This window comes from Rhinatrema bivittatum, chromosome 8, assembly GCF_901001135.1.
Source record: "Rhinatrema bivittatum chromosome 8, aRhiBiv1.1, whole genome shotgun sequence".
Classification (NCBI taxonomy): domain Eukaryota; kingdom Metazoa; phylum Chordata; class Amphibia; order Gymnophiona; family Rhinatrematidae; genus Rhinatrema; species Rhinatrema bivittatum.
This window is the reverse complement of record NC_042622.1, coordinates 270,126,966-270,144,541: the sequence shown is the minus strand read 5'-3', so window position 1 is coordinate 270,144,541 and position 17,576 is coordinate 270,126,966. Positions and strand designations below refer to the sequence as shown.

Here is a 17,576-nt window from a genome sequence, read left to right as displayed (position 1 = left end):
GAGGGCCAAGACCCGTTGTCGCTGCACCTAATTCCCCGTATTATGTACCTTATCGTATCATCTCAGGGTCCCCGTTTTCCTGTTTCTCTGCTTTTCCACCAGTTTCCCGAAGACAGATAATCTTCTGCCTCTTCACCAACCTGTTCCCCCATGTGAGAGGCAGAAATGATAGATTCCATACAGAGCCACCATTTTGATGTGTGGATTTTTGATTAGCTCTCGCAGGCGGCAGGGTGTCTCAGTTCCTGCTCTTGGTTCTGTTGTATTTACTTGTGGTAAAGAATTCCTGGGCCTCTAGTAAGCAGACTTGGGAATGGAACAGGAGAAAGCGTGCCTTTTACCAACCTTAATCATGCCAAGTTTGGCCCTTTTTTTGATATGGGGTGAAGGAAGTTATATCCACCCTTCCTTCATCAAGCAAACTTTATTTTTCCATTTATCTGAATCCAGGCACTCAGAGGAGTAACATTATGAAGGAGTCTGGAGTCTCGCATTGAGAGAGATCCAGTAGAATCTTGGAATAAGTTACCATTCATTCCTGGGAGGAGGAGAGTGTGGACCTCAGGGAGGATTAGTGGCATCTAGTTGGTGTTATCCATGATGATATCATCTGGATATTGAAGGAGGAGTGTGTGTGTGTGTGTGTGTGTGTGTGTGGTTGGGGGGGGGGGGTGTTGTACCCTCCTAGAACCAACAAGGACATTGTATCAGGATAAAGGTATGATATTTGGGACTTTAATTTATTATACTTAAATTGGATTTATGAATCCTATCCAGCAAATCCTGGAAGGAAGCTTTAAAAGTACATCAACAAATGAAAAGGCTCAATGGCAGAAGAACAAAGTAGGCTATAAAGTCACAGCATTATTGGAGAGACCCACAGTGTAAATGAACTGTATCGAATAAGAAACTGTAAATGTACACTTTTATCAACTTTCAGGCAACTGCCAGTGGAGTTCAGATGGAAATCATAATCGGCTTCTAGTGGGATTATTACTGCTGTATACAAAAGACTGGGATGAGTAAATATGGATTCGAAAATGCTCAGGGCCTTGGAGATAATCTTACCGCAAACAGGGAATCTTGGACTCAGGCTTGATGTCAGTAAGGAAAGTTTGGGACCCCTTTGCAGAGAACTTTAAGACCTTGCTGAGACTGAATGTGATCATGTCTTGCAAAACAGTACAGTAGATAAAGAACATGATGGATTGCAAGGGAAGATGGCCAGTGTCTGCTTTTTTGTACTGATATCAATATTTGTATATGACTTTTTTTTTAAAGGTATTTCCTGAGAATGTGGAGCATGCAGAATTCCATGTTTTGGAATGAATGAGAAAAAATACAATAATCCAGAAGAATGGAAGAAAGAGACGGCACCTTCATAGCAAAAATCCATAAAGGCAGAGAGAGAATTCTTGAATAAGCATAAGGAGGACACTTAAAAAAAATTCCTCGGGGCCCGATATTCAGTGATGGCCTGGTAAGCAAGTTACTCACTTTTCCGGCTAACTTACAAGGGATATTCAGTGGCATGACAATGCTGCTAAATAGCCGCAGTCAAGGCACTACTTAGCCGGATAAATTTAATCCGGCTAAGTTAGATCAGCTATATGGCTGATCTAACTTATCTGGTTAAGTAGATAAGTTAGGCCACCCAGATCTGCCCACTGCCCGCCCACAAATTGGCCTGCTAAAAGATAGCCAGAGAAGTGACTTAATCTGGCCATCCAGCACTTAAATGCGCTTTCTGTTACGTGATGGGTGTTTTAGTGTGCCCTTGGGCCTCAGCCCGTCCCCAGACGGATCCAGGACCGAACCGAGGGTAGACGGCATGTTCCAGCATGGCAGACGGTCTTACCCTCTGCCAGGTCTGCAAGCTCCCAAGGCCAACAACATGATGATGTTGGAAGTTGAATGGTCCTCCTACCATTCCGAGCCCTTTCGGACCTGCCGCTTAGATTGGCATGGAGCAGCAGGCCTGGCCTGAGGTCGAGGGCAGACGGGCCTTGACATGAAGACATGACACCAAGGCTGATGCAGACGGCATCAGAGACGAGGGCTAGAACAAGACATGACACCAAGGTAGTTGAGGACATGACACCAAGGCTGATGCGAAGACATCACGGACCAATGGTCGATGTGACGGCATCCCAGACCAGGGTCGATGTGACGACATCAGGAACAAGACATTGAAGCGAAGACATGACACCAAGATTGATGCAACGGCATCCAGGACGAGACGAGGAACTTGACGAAGTCCAGACGAGACGAGAAGCTGGGAGGGTGAACATTGGCACTGTCTCTCAGGGCGCCCTACTCAGTTCGCCCGTGTGGCTGGTCATGGACCACCTTGTCCCACTGCGCGCCCTACACAGCCCGAGGAGGCTGGTCATGGACCACGCTGGGAGCGAGACGAGCGCAGGGAAGAATCCAGCCGAGGCAGAACTTCGACGACGGAGCCATAGGTCATCCGGAGCTCCGCAAAGGCTGGCAGGACATGATGGCTCAGGAGCACAAGACACCAGTCCACCTGCCGGCCACTCCACGCTCGGGAAAGATGTCATCCGAGGGAGTCAGGCTTGACAGGACCAGAAGGCTCAGGAGCGCTGAAGCAAACACCAAGTAGGGCAGAACACCAAGGAACCTGGGACATCAGGAAATGGAAAATCAAAACGAGACACCAGGACACCTGGATGAGGACTTCAGGCACGAAGACTTGACTTGACTTGACATGACATGACATGACGAAATGAAGAGGAGCTCCACGAAAAAGACCTGACGGAGCTCTGGCAGGCAGGAGCCTCCAGAGTGAAGTAACTCCGATGCAAAGCGAAGACATAATGTGAAGACAGCCCTTTTATAGGGCTAGGCAGGAAATAAGTCCTTAGGTGGGACCAGCACACTTCCTGTGTCTGGCCCTTTAAATTCTGTAGAGAGGCGCGCACCGGCGCCTAAGGAAGGAAGCAGGAGCTTGTGCAGGACCGTGGATAGCGGCCTGCACCGACGGCTTCGATGCAAGAGGCAGGGCTGGCCTGAGAGGTAGGCCTTGATGACGGCAGCGGCTCCAACCGCTGCAGGGACCTCGGGGGCGGCTCCTGTTGCCAATCCAGCCCGGGGATGCGGCCTCCTGGCCACGAAGATATCAGCGACGTCGGTGGCGGCTTCCAGCCGCGAAGAGGAACAGGAAGTCCCCGGCTCCGGCCGCGGTGAAGACAGGCAATATGGGCGGCCTCCATGCCGTGCAGGGAAACAAAGTCCGCGGCTCCGGCCGCGTCGGGAGAAGCATGGGGAAGGTGAGCAGTGCCTGCTCGCGGGGATTAGCTCTGCGGGCAGGGTTTCATAATACTTTCAATATTGGGCCCTCAGTGTTCTGCAAAAAACAAGGCATTCATTTCCTATAATGTAAAAGACAAGCACGGTTTAGCACAAGACAAAATTTATGGGATAAGTCTGGAAAGCAAAGTGGAAATGTCATGGGCTCTTCTAGAGATGTAGCTGGTCCTGGATGGCAGCAGAAGTTTTAGAGTTTGGCCCTAAACTGTGTTAGTGCTAATGCAGGCCTTAATGTGTGCTAATGTGTGTTACGAGCACTAGCACAGTTTATAAATAAAACAGAAACACAGTAAACACAGCACATTTGTCACAGGTCAGAGAGAGAGCTATGTCAATTGCAGGGCTGAGGCTATGGAACACCTTGCCTGTAGACTTAAGACTATAAACAGAGACAAAAAAATTTAAGAAAGATCTGAAGACATGGCTCTTTGAGCTAGCTTATTCAGACCATATTAACATCCAGCTTCCAGAAACTGTATATTTTCCTTTTATCCCGACCCGAATATTTTCCTTTTAATTAGTTTACCTAGTTTTAAGTTTAATAATATATAACTTTTAATACCTATTGTTTGATGTATATTTTTGCATTGTATCATTGACTTGATTTACTTTCTGTAAACCATTGTGATGTAAATATGAACGACGGTATATAAAAAATTTTAAATAAAAATTTAAAAAACCCATGAATTTCCACACTTATATATTTATTTATTTAAAATCATTTGTTAGCCGCACACTCCCCAGATCATGGCGACTTATAACAAGACCAACTATGACGGACATTTACATCTTTTCAACCGACCTTCATCATCACATCAGACCCTAGCTCTTAATTCTCCTGAGGCTGCAGCAACAACCTACATAAACTATCCCCGACAGGGCTCTCTCTTCTCCAGAGGCTTATTTAAAAAGCCATGTTTTTAATGCTTTTTTAAAATGCAGTTACATCCACCATTGTGCACAATAGCTCAGGCATGGTATTCCATAAATAGGGACCTTTGTATTCAGTTTTTATTTTATTTTCTCTGAGAATTTCAATATTATCACAAAAAGATATCAGTGGAAAAATTACTTTGTTATAACCAATAGAAGAAAAATCAGTGGAAAAATCATTTTTCCTTGGATATTGTTTTTGTGATAACATTGAAATTCCCAGGGAAAATAAAATAAAACCTGAAAACGAAGGACCCTCTCCATAAAGTACGAGCAGCTACTGATATAGTCCTCTCATGGAGCACCCACAAAAGTGTTTGATGCATGGTGGGGACGACCAAAAGGCTACAGTTGGCAGAACAGCAACAATGTTGTGGTGTATACAAATGGAGGCTTGCCAATTAAGCTCATTAATATGGAAAGACATGCAAATGAGCTTATTGACATATTAGCACCATTTGCATAAGCTGCATTCATGCTGCTGTTCAGTGAAAGTTAATTACCACTCAATAGTCGGTATGCTGATGTGGGTGCCGATGTTTGGTCCTGGCCATCCTGGGCCATGATTTTTAAAGGAAGTAGTATCTTCTCTGCAGAAGTAAATCAACTCCTCTCCCAAAGTTTATCCTCCCGTGCACCTCCCCCCAAAATCACATTGCTTCCTCTGGCCCCACCCTGGTAACCTCCATCCCATCTCCAAACGCTGACCCTCCGCTAGAATGTTAAAAAAATAATCTCCCCAACCCATGTCCTCCTACTGCTGCCCTGGTCTACCCCCTTCGTAACCTCAAGGAGCCTCTGGTTTTCAGAAGCGGGCAGGCACAATCTCCAGGTGCTCCTACTCTGTCAGTGCCGTAACTCAAAATGGTGCTTTTGCGCCAACATGATGCAACTTTCCCCCATTGTTTCCTATGGAGTAGGAAGCACTTTTAAGTCAGAAAATAGTGAGTGTATGAATAACAATCTCCTATTAACATAAAGCATTAACATACACATGTAAGAATCTTAAGACCTGATTCACTAAGCTTTTTTCCCATAGACTCAGAATGAGAATAAATCCCAAGTGAATCAGATCTTTAATTTCCATGCAGCCCACTCAATATATAAACAGTGGTGATGGAAATATTGCTCCCATTTTAATTTGATTTGAGATCGATGGATCTGGATAGAATGATTGACTGGGAAGAGGACATTTCTGCTTAAGAAGAGTCCCCCTGATGCAGGAGAATTCAAAACGACAGCTGATGTTGGGGATTTTGTGCCTCTTATATCATGTCCATTTTTCTGAGCGTTTGCCTATAGGTGTCCTAAAAGAGACGTTAATATAGTTAACATTACAAATGATATATTTATATGTGGGTGAATGATAGAGAGGTCCGGGCTACCACCATTTAGGTGGTCTTACATGTTTGCCCGGCTTTCTGACACATAGAAACATAAAAATGACGGCAGAAAAGGACCAAATGATCCATCCAGTCTACCCAGTAAGCTTATGGTAGTATCTGCTGTGCCGTGTAGGTTACCCCATGCTTATCAGTTTCCCACAACATAAAAGTCAAGGCCCTCACTGGTTGCTGTTTGAATCCAATTCCCCCTTCATATATAAGTGTTTCATGCCTTCATTTTACTATTATTAATTGGATTTTGACTGCTTCTATTTTTGCATGGTATATGGAAATCATTGCTAACATTTGTCAACTGTGTTTTATGACCTTTAACTAATTCAACAGTCCTAAGTCCAGGTAGTTTCCCCTGAGGAAGATAACATCACCCATACTAGAGAAGGCAAATATAAAATGATTAAGTACTAGATGAGTTACCTGGTATTACTCAGGAAATCCAATATCCAAGGCAGTGCTTCTCAACCCTGTCCTCGGGACACATCTAACCAGTCAGGCTAGGTGAGCCCCAAGGACCACTGAGTAAGTGTTTACATATTAGAAAGATGTCAAACAAAATGAAAAACATACTTCGTAAAATATATATTAGATCAGATTTTTATTGCAAAGAAATGGGATATACAATGCTTTTTGTTTTTGCAATTGGGGTAAATAGATGTAAATGTTTTCTAATTCTAACTCTTGAGAAAAGCAAGGAGTCTCTAGGCTAATATCTACCTTCTATCTTGCCCTTGAACTGTACTAATGGACATCGCAATGCAAGATAGTAACATAGAAACATGACTGCAGAAAAAGATCATTTGGTCCATCTAGTCTGTCCATCCATCAAATTTATCTAGCCTTCCAATTCCCATCATTCCCTCAGAGATCCCCTGTATTTATCCCATGCTTTCTTGAATTCAGATACCGTCTTCATGTCCACCACCTCCATTGGGAGGCCATTCCATGCATTTAGCATTCTCTCTTTAAAGAAATATTTCCTCAGACTACTTCTGAGTCTACCCCCTTTCACCCTCATCTCATGACCCCTTGTTCTAGAGCGGTGATGGCAAACTCCAGTCCTCAAGTGCCACAAACAGTTCAGATTTTCAGGATAACCACAATGAATATGCATGAGATAGATTTGCATACATTGGGGGCCGTACATGCAAACCTTTCTCATGCATATTCATTGTAGATATCCTGAAAACCTAGCCTATTTGTGGCACTTGAGGACTGGAATATTCGCCATCACTGTTCTAGAGCCTGTTTTCCTTTGAAAGAGGCTAGCCTCCTGTGTATGGAAACCTTTGAGATATTTAAATATCTCTATCATATCTCCCCTATCTTGCCTTTCCTCTAGGTTATACATGTGTATATCTCTAAGTCTATACTCATATGCTTTAGAACAAAGACCACTGATCATTTTAGTAGCTACCTTGTAGTTCAACCAGTTTATAACCTTTTGAAGGTGCACAGTATTCTAAATGAGTTCTTACCAGAGACCTATAAAGGGGCAATATCACCTCCCTTTTTCCACTGACCATTTCTCTCTATATGCAGCCAAGCCTCTTTCTGGCTATTGCCATCACTTTATCCACCTACACTGGATATTGCAGACATTTGAATTCAGAGGGCATATCAATAGGAATGATCCATATCCCTGGTATGAATACATCCTCATCCTTTTTGCAGCCTATCAAGGCACATTTAAAACTAATTGGAGAAAGTTCTTTTTTACTCAATGCACAATTAAACTCTGGAATTTGTTGCCAGAGGATGTGGTTAGTGCAGTTAGTATAGCTGTGTTTAAAAAAGGATTGGATAAGTTCTTGGAGGAGGAGAAGTCCATTAACTGCTATTAAATAAGTTGACTTAGAAAATAGCCACTGCTATTACTGGCATCAGTAGCATGGAATAGACTTAGGGGCAGATTTTAAAACCTGCGCACGGGCGCAGATTTGTTCGCGCAACCCAGCGCAAACAAATCTACACCCAATTTTATAACATGCGCGCGCAGCCGCGCGCGCATGTTATAAAATCCAGAGTCGGCACGCGCAAGGGGGTGCACAATTGTGCAACTTGCGTGCGTCGAGCTGGGCAGCCTGCCTCCTTCTGCCCCCCCCCCCCGCACCTACCCCTCCATTCCCCTATCTAACCCGCCCCCAGCCCTACCTAGAACCCCCCCTTACCTTTGTTGAAGAAGTTACGCGCGCCAGCCAACGGCCGGCCCGCGATCCCGGGCACAGCGGCAAATGGCCGCTGTGACTGGAGGCTCAGGCCCCGCCCCGCCCCTCTGACTGCCCCAGACCACCCACGCCCCGCCCCTTTTTGCAAGCCCTGGGACATACGTGCGTCCCAGGGCTTGCGCGCGCCGCTGAGCCTATGCAAAATAGGCTCGGCGCGCGCAGGTTTTTTTTTTAAGGGTTACGCGCGTAACCCTTTTAAAATCCACCCCTTAGTGTGTGGGTACTTGCCAGGTTCTTATGGCCTGGATTAGCCACTGTTGGAAACAAGATGCTGGGCTTGAGGGACCCTTGGTCTGACCCAGTATGGATAGGCATCTAGTTTCGAGGCCTCATTGACTTTGCAGAAATCGATACAGAATTGGATGCTCCCATCTATTTTGGGCACCAGTACAATAGGCAAGGATGAGTCACTATTATATATGGAGCATCTCCTTCACCTTGACCTCTACCACATGCCACCTAGTCTCTGGGATCCAGTAGGGCCATTGCTTAACTACCATTCCTGAAGGGCTAATAAAGCATGGAAAACTAGGTACATTTTTCTTGGCATATTAGAAAAGATATCCATATTCTGGGTTACCAGAGTATCTAGGCCTGCTTTTTGTGTTGCAGAGAGTTGGTCCCCAAATGGGACTGTTACTGGAGGCTTGCAAGACATCTGAGTCAGTCTTCTTCTTGAATCAGGCTACAAGTCATTTCAAGATTATTTATTTATTACGATTTGATTGTATTTCTCTCTAATCTTTACTATTATTTTAATTTCTTGGTTATTTATTTTTATGCAAAGGATTATGATATTTAACTGTGTTATTTTTATTATTTCTATTATTTTTTACCTATTGTAAACTGTTTTGGTCAATATTTATTGTTAAGACGCTATATAAATATTTTTAAATAAATTAAGTAAATAAATAAACACACTTTTTCAGCAGGTTCACATGGAAGTTCTGGACCTTCTTCCTTTTGTCCAGTTGTAATCCATGGAGAATATCATCTGCAATACATTATACAGACTGTCATGGTCTGGAAAGCTGGAGTCACAGTGCACCCCCACAAAGACAGTATAGGGCTGCAGGGCAGGGCTGAAGATGGTCTTCTGCCTAACCAACCCCCTCCCCTGTAGATTAAAACCTTGGAATCTGGGGGCTGGTAGGACTTGTTGTCTGAGGAACATCATGTTATGGACTGGTAGCTGGGTACGGACTGGAAGCTGAGTACAGGCTGGGAGCTGAGGTCAAGCATAGGCTGGCGGGACAAGGTAAAGCAGGCTGGAAGCTGGTAACAAGTACTGGCTGAGGACTGGATACAGCTCCTGGCTGAGGACTGGAAGAAGGTATTGGCTGGGGCTAGATACAGAGCATAGACTAGGGCTGGATACAGGTTACAGACTGGGGCTGGATACAGGCATAGGCTGGGGCTGGATACAGGGCACAGATTGGACCAGGAATAAGGGCAAGGACTGGGAAACAGACAAGGGGCTGGGCAGGGCAGCGTAAGATAGAACAAGGACAGGACTAGACAAGGACAAGACTGAACAGGCAACAATAAACATGAAAGCCCAACAGGGCACAAGGCTGGCTAGGAGAACCTAGCAGGCCCAGAGGCCATAATGCAAGTCAGAGAGCAAGGCAAGATGGCCTGAGAGGCCAGAGAAAAAGGCAAGAGGCCAAGAGAGGCCACAAGGCTAGTATAACTAGTATTGTTATTATTTCTAACCAGTTCAATTGTTCATTGTAAAGCACCATTGCTAGATGTTACGTTAATTGTAAACCGATGTGATGTTACTAAGCAAATGTTAGTATATAAAAGCTACAAATAAATAAATAAATAAATAAGGCAAGGCAAGACAGGAGGCCTGGGTAGGCTGCAAGGTAAGACAGGATTGCAAGGACAAGGTGGACAAGTCAGGGAGCCAAGGTGACTCGATGAAGAGGCACTGAGGCATTAAGCAGGGCCGAGGCTGAGGCATGGTGTGACCAGGGAGGAGGTAACTGGCAGAGCTAGGAGGAAGGCTAACTGAGGATCCCTGGTGGAGAGAAGCAGGTGGAACTTGACACATGGAGACTGCATGGAGAATGAAACTGTGACATAGACTTTGCCAGCAGGACAACAAATTACTTTCTGTAGATGGTAGTAACATGAAGACCCGGTCTCCAGGCTGGAAGATCCTGGACACTGCGCTGGTTATATTCCTGGGCTTGGGTAGCCTTGACCTTCTATAGGCCATTGACAACAGCTTCTCCTATTCTCCTTAGTCATTCCTGCATCTTGATCACATAGTCAACCAGATTCCATACTGAGCTGGGTTCCTTTTCCCAGGTCTCTCAGACTACATCCAGGATCCTTTAAGGTCTTCTATATAATAATTGGAATGGGGAGAACGTCTCAAATAGCAAACAATATTAAGAGAAAACCGCAATTCTAGCCATCTTCCATAACAAACTTACTTAGCATTTGTTTGAGGGCTTTGTTAAAGCGCTCCATCAGCCCATTGGTTTGTGGATGATAGACTGAGATTTGCAGGGTTTTCACTTGCAATAAGCCACAAACTTGTTTCATCACTTTGTAGAAACATAATGTCCCTTGATTGGTTAATATTTCCTTGAGTGACCCAACCCAGGAGAAGACTTTTATCAAGGTGGTAGCTACTGTGTGAGTCTTCATATTCCGTAATGAGACAGCCTCTGGATACTTGGGTGCATAGTCAAGGCTGACCAAAATATATTTGTTCCCTTGACTGGACCTGTCCAGGGGTCCTACCAGTCCTTTCAGAGGGTGTCCCTATAATAGGCATTAGCACCAGCGAAGCTGCTCAGATGGCCACCTAGGGAGGGGCGTGGCACTGAATGGCGGCGTCTCTCTAAGGGCCACGCGGAGAGGCCCACCGTGGACACTGGAGTTCGTCGTAGCATCAGGAGCACTGGGGGTGGCCCGAGGATGGAACCGGCAGCCTACTGCCGCGAGAGAAGTGGAGCCAGACGCTTGATTAGGTAACAAAGGGTAAGAGGGCCTGGCCGCAGTGTCCTCTCCACGAGGGAGATGCTGTCGGCTTCATCCTGGGCTCCGCCCCCTTAGGCATGTGTGTGCAGCCAAGCCAGTCTTTTAAAGGAGCCGCGGCGGGAAACCTCGGCCCGGCCCCCAACTCTGACATCACCAGCTGGGGCTATTTAAACCCACTTCCTGCATCCATTTCTTGCCTTGGCAACAGGTCAGCTCCTTGAGAGTAGCTAGTTGCTTGTTCCTGCCTGTTCCAGCCTCCGTTCCTGCTTGTTCCAATTCCAGTTCCGGTGTTCCTACTCCTGTGGTCCCACTCCTTCTCGTGCTTCCTGCCTTTGGTTGTCTCCTTGGTTCTGACTCGGCCTGATATCCTCAGTCTGCTGCCTGTCCTGACCTCTGGCTTGTTCTCTGGCTCCTGCTTGTCTTCTGCCTGCCCCGACTTCTGGCCCGGTTACTCGTGCTGCACCGCTGCTGCCCACCTCGACCCCTGGACTGTCCTCGTTCTTCTGGACTTCTGCCAGCCTTGAACTCAGACTGCCTACTGGACCTTCCTCCACCAGGAGACCTTCACCTAAGTCCTGCTAGCCCTGGCACCCAAGGGTTCAACCTAAGGGGAACGAGGGCTGGTATAGTTGAAACCCCTGTCAGGTCTCCTGGTCATTCGCCACCTCCCGGCTATGAGAATCACAGAGGGCCTCCCCTCTGTGGGTACACCAGCTCTCGAGCCAGCTGAAGGGTCCACAGCATTAACAAAAACTGAAGACCACTTCCCATGTTGTGGCTGGCTGCGACACGCTGATGATGTCATGAGACCTGTATACTGAAGGACACAGTAGAGTAGCATGACTTAGTCACTGGAGACCATGTAAACACTATAAAGTTGTGATACCAGGGAAGACTGGGATCACAATCCTGATGGAATTACAGAGAATGAAGAAGTTGTGATCATAAGGGAAATTCCTGTACCAACAGATAAAAAGAAAGCCAGATTTAGTGGTAAAGCATAAAAACTCAGTGATTCTGTACTACATGTGGAGAGACAGAAGACCATCAAGTGCCAAGAGAGGAAGCCAGAGTGTAGGAAAGTGTGGCAGCCCGGCCACCTCTCCTGTTTGCGCGATCAAATATTTAAATGAGGGGGGTCGCGCTAAAAAGGAGGTACTAGGGACAAATGTGCCCCATGCTAACTTCATGGAGTGCCCCCTAGTCCTTCTACTATCTGAAAGAGTAAATAACCGATTCACATCTACCCGTTCTAGACCTCTCATGATTTTAAACACCTCTATCATATCCCCCCTCAGCCGTCTCTTCTCCAAGCTGAAAAGTCCTAACCTCATTAGAATAAAACAAAAATGAATAATCCTACTTATCTCATCTGGAAACACTAACCCTCAAGAGAAAGCACAAGCTTATATTAGGAAAGGCACAAATACCACAATTTATCCACTGGAAACTATATAAATACTACAACATCCCGGTACCACAGAAACACTGGGATTATGACCCCCGACAGATCTGGAGAGGGTGTCAGTTTCAACCCTAAGCAGAAGATATGGGGATAACGTTCACGGAGCAGAGGTTACAGCCTTAGACACTTGGCTGTGCAGGATCTTTTTGGTCTTTATCTGCCTTCATTTTTCCTGTTGCTTGTGTAACATACAAAGCTTTTTGCCAGAAAATCAGATATAGTGGCAATGGACAAAAACACCAGAACAACATTGCTAACAGAAGTGTTGGTACCAAATGACCATTCTGTATTATTATATGCTGACAACAAGATACAGATCCTCACTTGTATTAAGGATCACAGGCCTGACTAAAAGAACTTCCAAGCAACCCTTGACATGTTGCCTGCAGATGTTACACCTTTCCAGCTCAGGGAAAAAGATCTCTTTGGTACAATGCAAGCTTTAAGGAGAGTGCCAGTAGTAAATCTGCAACACTGAGATTGTACTCAACATGCCCTACGTTTACAAATCATGCTGTGTGCCAAAAAAAAAAAGCCATTTGGAGACCACAAAAAGCTGACTTAGCATCGAGTGAAAATCATGCTAGTGCTGAAGTCTTGACTCAAACTAGTGCTGATTCATAGCGGAGGGCTAAAAGAGGAAGTAATTACAGGAGATTGAGATATTAAAGACTATTATGGAGATCTTAGGAAAAACCCACAGAAGTGCCCTGGAACAGATCCAAAGGTGCAATGTTGCACCTCAATCAAGTCCAAGTTGTAGAAAGCAGGAACGCAAGAAAGGGCTTCCCTAATTTTTAGGATATTAATATTGTCATTTTTTTATTCTTGTTTGCATCTGTATTGCACCTTGGACACTTTGCAGAACTGTTGCAGGGAAGCGATTCCCCACCTCGACCCCCCAGCAATTGAGAGAAGAAGGGGGCACGTTCTTAGATCAGAACGATGCCGTTTTGCATCACTCTAGAGGAAGACGCTCTTTTTGCAGTGACTGGTCACAGGAAATTACTCTAGCTACATCTACAAATCTATCTGAGAGGAGGAGAAAGGAGCTCATGGAGGACTCAAAACTTATAGTGTCTGGCAATCGGAAGGCAGCAGAGGAATATGACAAGGTGGTAGTTAAAGCAGGAAAAAGGAGGCGCTAGTGCCCTTGTACAGGGTCCTTGGTGAGGCTTCACCTGGAGTAATGTGCTCAGTTCTGGAGACCGTGTCTCATAAAGGATAGAGACAGGATGGAGGCGGTCCAGAGAAGGGCGACAAAAGTGGTGTGGGGGTGTGTGTTGGAAAACCTATGAGGAGAGAAGTATCTAAATATGTCTAGCCTGGAGGGGTAGATATGATACAGACCTAATGATGCACAAACACCAAACCTTTTCCATTGGAAACTGTACAAGAGGTCACAATATGAAACTCCAGGGGAGACGACTCAGAACCAACATCTGGAAATGTTTCTTCACGGAGAAGGTGGTGGATGCATGGATTGCCCTCCAGGAAGTGGTTGTGAAGGTGAGAACAGTAAAAGAGTTCAAGAGGGCATGGAATAATCATTGTGGATCCCTAGAGAAAGGAAATGAAAAATGGGGTAACCTATGTTAACTTTGGGTGTAACATTTCTGCATGGGGGTAACCTGCAAGGACTGGCAGTTACTATCCTTCACAGAAGGCATTGGATGATCTGCTTGGAGCGGCAGTTATCACAGACTCGATGGACCAGCTTGCCTTTATCTGCCACCGTTTACTATATTACGGATTTATGGTGATCTGCACAGCTCTTAGGTGCTATTTTTGGGGTAATGAAATAATTCATATGGCCTGACAAAGTGTGATTATCTCTACCTTACTCTGAATCACCCCCAAGGAGCTATCAGAGAGGCCACTGAGGATGGTTAATCATTGGAAGACTTTTGGTATCCCTTTGTCTTAATTTATTATTTTACCATCTTACTCTGTGTAGGATATTATATAGATTTATTTATTTATTTGCTTTTGTATACCAACATTCGTTGGGGTACATCACATCGGTTTACATGTTGGCGTGGAGAAATAGTAGGATGAGCGTGTCTTACTATTTTACATGGAACGGAGGCAAATCAATCTAAGAAAACTAAAAAGTCATGGGATAGGAGGCGATGTCCTTTCGTGGATTACAAACTGGTTAAAAGACAGGAAACAGAGAGTAGGATTAAATGGTCAATTTTCTCAGTGGAAAAGGGTAAACAGTGGAGTGCCTCAGGGATCTGTACTTGGACCTGTACTTTGCAATATATATATAAATGATCTGGAAAGGAATACGATGTATGAGGTTATCAAATTTGCGGAGGATACAAAATTGTTCAGAGTAGTTAAATCACAAGCAGATTGTGATACATTACAGGAGAACCTTGCAAGATTGGAAGATTGGGCATCCAAATGGCAGATGAAATTTAATGTGGACAAGTGCAAGGTGTTGCATATAGGGAAAAATAACCCTTGCTGTAGTTACACGGTGTTAGGTTCCATATTAGGAGCTACCACCCAGGAAAAAGATCTAGGCATCATAGTGGATAATACTTTATAATCGTCGGCTCAGTGTGCTGCAGCAGTCAAAAAAGCAAATAGAATGTTAGGAATTATTAGGAAGGGAATGGTTAATAGAACGGAAAATGTCATAATGCCTCTGTATCGCTCCATGGTGAGACCGCACCTTGAATACTGTGTACAATTCTGGTCGCCACATGTCAAAAAAGATATAATTGCGATGGAGAAGGTACAGAGAAGGGCAACCAAAATGATAAAGGGGATGGAACAGCTCCCCTATGAGGAAAGGCTGAAGAGATTAGGGCTGTTCAGCTTGGAGAAGAGAAGGCTGAAGGGGGATATGATAGAGGTCTTTAAGATCATGAGAGGTCTTGAACGAGTAGATGTGACTCGGTTATTTACACTTTCGAATAATAGAAGGACTAGGGGGCATTCCATGAAGTTAGCAAGTAGCACATTTAAGACTAATTGGAGAAAATGTTTTTCACTCAATGCACAATAAAGCTCTGGAATTTGTTGCTAGAGGATGTGGTTAGTGCAGTTAGTGTACTGGGTTCAAGAAAGGTTTGGATAAGTTCTTGGAGGAGAAGTCCATTAACGGCTATTAATCAAGTTGACTTAGGGAATAGCCACTTTTATTAATTGCGTCAGTAGCATGGGATCTTCTTAGTGTTTGGGTAATTGCCAGGTTCTTGTGGCCTGGTTTGGCCTCTGTTGGAAACAGGATGCTGGGCTTGATGGACCCTTGGTCTGACCCAGCATGGCAATTTCTTAAGTTCTTAACAGTTAGTACAATTATGTTTAGCAAATCAACAGTTAGTACAATTACATTTTAGCAGTGATGAACATTGAAATGGAATTGATTCAAATGGCTTAACAGGGCGATTTGATTCAACAGCTCAGCAGGTCAGTAACTATGGTTACATAGGGAGGTAGGCATCTCTAGTTATTTACAGACTGAACGTGCGTTCATAACCCCCGATCCAATTCAGGGATTAGCGTGTCCAAACCGCAGGGATAAGCAAATGTAAGTTAATAGACATAAAAGGTTCATAAATGGGACTGATAAACATGATAAATTAGCAATCAGAGTAGCTGGCTGCACAGTAACAAAAATTCCCTTGGTAATCTGAGCTTTGCCTTCAGTCAAAAGGAAAATGAAACCTGACTAAATAAACACAAGGGGCCACTTAAAGGATTGAATGCAGTATTGAGCCTGTCACCTCTAGGACTGGAGGGATCAGGGGATGGGAGCAGGGATACAGAGCCTGTCACCTCTAGGACTGGAGGGATCAGGGGATGGGTGCAGGGATACAGAGCCTGTCACCTCTAGGACTGGAGGGATCAGGGGATGGGAGCAGGGATACAGAGCCTGTCACCTCTAGGACTGGAGGGAGCAGGGATGGGAGCAGGGATACAGAGGTGTCACCTCTAGGACTGGAGGGATCAGGGGATGGGAGCAGGGATACAGAGCCTGTCACCTCTAGGACTGGAGGGATCAGGGGATGGGAGCAGGGATACAGAGCCTGTCACCTCTAGGACTGGAGGGATCAGGGGATGGGAGCAGGGATACAGAGCCTGTCACCTCTAGGACTGGAGAGATCAGGGGATGGGAGCAGGGATACAGAGGTGTCACCTCTAGGACTGGAGGGATCAGGGGATGGGAGCAGGGATACAGAGCCTGTCACCTCTAGGACTGGAGGGATCAGGAGATGGGAGCAGGGATACAGAGCCTGTCACCTCTAAGACTGGAGGGATCAGGGGATGGGAGCAGGGATACAGAGCCTGTCACCTCTAGGACTGGAGGGATCAGGGGATGGGCGCAGGGATACAGAGCCTGTCACCTCTAGGACTGGAGGGATCAGGGGATGGGCACAGAGATACAGAGCCTGTCACCTCTAGGACTGGAGGGATCAGGGGATGGGTGCAGGGATACAGAGCCTGTCACCTCTAGGACTGGAGGGAGCAGGGGATGGGTGCAGGGATACAGAGCCTGTCACCTCTAGGACTGGAGGGATCAGGGGATGGCAGCAGGGATACAGAGCCTGTCACCTCTAGGACTGGAGGGATCAGGGGATGGATGCAGGGATACAGAGCCTGTCACCTCTAGGACTGGAGGGATCAGGGGATGGGAGCAGGGATACAGAGTCTGTCACCTCTAGGACTGGAGGGATCAGGGGATGGGAGCAGGGATACAGAGCCTGTCACCTCTAGGACTGGAGGGATCAGGGGATGGGAGCAGGGATACAGAGTCTGTCACCTCTAGGACTGGAGGGATCAGGGGATGGGAGCAGGGATACAGAGTCTGTCTCCTCTAGGACTGGAGGGATCAGGGGATGGGCACAGGGATACAGAGCCTGTCACCTCTAGGACTGGAGGGATCAGGGGATGGGTGCAGGGATACAGAGCCTGTCACTTCTAGGACTGGAGGGATCAGGGGATGGGTGCAGGGATTCAGAGCCTGTCACCTCTAGGACTGGAGGGATCAGGGGATGGGAGCAGGGATACAGAGCCTGTCACCTCTAGGACTGGAGGGATCAGGGGATGGGAGCAGGATAGAGAGCCTGTCACCTCTAGCACTGGAGGGATCAGGGGATGGGGCAGGGATACAGAGCCTGTCCACCTCTAGGAACGGAGGGATCAGGGGATGGGAGCAGGATAGAGAGGCCTGTCCACTCTAGCACGGGAGGGATCAGG

At 46.0% G+C, this 17,576-nt stretch overlaps 1 protein-coding gene across 1 annotated transcript in view; it reads right to left on the bottom strand.

The window, feature by feature from the left end:
• LOC115096370 overlaps positions 1-17,576 on the bottom strand; it is a 130,567-nt gene that overhangs the window by 111,555 nt on the left and 1,436 nt on the right. The window lies entirely within an intron of this gene.